The following is a 1,570-nucleotide window of genomic DNA, read 5'->3' on the forward strand; positions in this document are numbered from 1 at the left end:
ATGAGACAAGATGAGGAAGAATGGTGCAGAACATGCAGTACATGTTGTGCTAAAAGGGGACCCAAGCATAAGGGACGTACGCCAATGAAGTTATATCAAGTTGGCACACCAATGGAAAGAGTAGCCATTGACATTGTTGGTCCTTTGCCCGAAACTCGTGCTGGAAACAAGTGCATTTGTGTGGTGATGAATTATTTCATCAAGTGGCCTGAGGCATATCAGGAAGGTACAACTGTAGCTTCGGCAATTAGTGATTTCTGCTTCAGATTTGGTATGCCATACGAACTGCATTCAGATCAAGGCCGTAGCTTTGAATCAGCTATGTTCCATGAATGCTGCAAGTTGTTTGGCATACGAAAGACCAGGACAATGCCACTTCACCCACAGTCTGGTGGAATGGTAGAAAATTATATTGAACACTTGAACAGGAATTGGCAAAGTTTTGTAATAGCCGCCAAGATGACTGGAATGTCTTACTTCCTCCACTGTTGATGGCCTATTGGACAGCAGAGCATGAAGCCACTGGATACAGTCCAGCAAAGTTGATGTTTGGTCGGGAACTTCGGTTGCCAGTAGATCTGTTAACAGGATGCCCACCTTATGAAGAGTTGCCTGAAAATGTGTCAGAGTTTGTGAAAGTGTTATCAGAAAGGATGGATGATAATGTTACGACAGGAGGAGTCACGTGACGCTAGTAACACGTCATATTCTCGAACGTTCACGTCCCTTCCTGAAGTTTCAAGAGGTTACCAGATATGCAGTTGTCTTTTTTTATATAAGCCACCAAGAAATGACAGCAACAAGGTGTAATTGACAGTTGGGTTGAGCACGTGAGATGTTCATTGTGAATTATAGCGTTTGTTATAGCGCGAATGTGGAAATTAAGTGTATTGCAAAGTTGTATTCAGAAATAATAAACCAGTTTTATTTAAGAAAGGACTTGTATCGCTAAAGTTTCTTCGGAAAGAATTTTTACGGAAAATTATCTAACGACCAGAGATGTAACAATATTCTCCATCAAGTGCATTGAAACTTGAGAACGTCTGCTGATTCAGTGAAGTTATCTTATGATAAGAGATCTACTGAAGTTAGTTTTGTACCAGGAGACAATGTGTGGTTGTATAATCCCAAGCAGACCAAAATAAAGTCTCCAAAGTTCTCTTCTCCATGGGAAGGCCCATATGACATAGTGGATCGTCTCTCAGATGTGACTTTCCGAATAAAATGTGGTCGGCGAGGTAAGCCAAAGGTGGTGCATGCCAACAGGCTTTGGTGTTATCACAGTCCAGGACATTTCAGCTGGGATGAAGTGAATAATGGAACAAAAGATGCCACTGAAGATGTGTTACCTGAAAAGCCACTGTCGAAGAAGAAATTCTACCCAGTTTTGAGAAGGAAAACAGTGAAGCCCTTGATGAAATTACTACCACTGATGTGACTATTACCTTGATGGAGCAGATGAACCGCACGTGAAGCAGAAGCCAACGAGACAGAGACCTGTATGGAAGAAGATACGTCCCGTAAAATTAAGAGACTTTGTTGAATTTTAATTTTGTGATTGTAAATTCTG

General features: G+C 41.5%; 1 protein-coding gene and 1 long non-coding RNA gene across 2 annotated transcripts in view; both read left to right on the forward strand.

Annotated features, from left to right (window-relative positions):
- LOC111088128 overlaps window positions 1-923 on the forward strand; it is a 10,700-nt gene extending 9,777 nt beyond the window's left edge. Inside the window, exon 3 of the long non-coding RNA XR_002612728.1 lies at window positions 805-923. This is a non-coding gene — a long non-coding RNA (uncharacterized LOC111088128). The remainder of the gene's footprint in view (window positions 1-804) is intronic.
- The window catches only part of LOC106468818 (zinc finger protein 345-like), a gene marked incomplete at its 5' end in the record, with an annotated part of 72,274 nt that overhangs the window by 24,801 nt on the left and 45,903 nt on the right, over window positions 1-1,570 (forward strand). The window lies entirely within an intron of this gene.

This window comes from Limulus polyphemus, unplaced genomic scaffold (genome assembly GCF_000517525.1).
Source record: "Limulus polyphemus unplaced genomic scaffold, Limulus_polyphemus-2.1.2 Scaffold3177, whole genome shotgun sequence".
NCBI classification, from domain to species: Eukaryota; Metazoa; Arthropoda; class Merostomata; order Xiphosura; family Limulidae; genus Limulus; species Limulus polyphemus.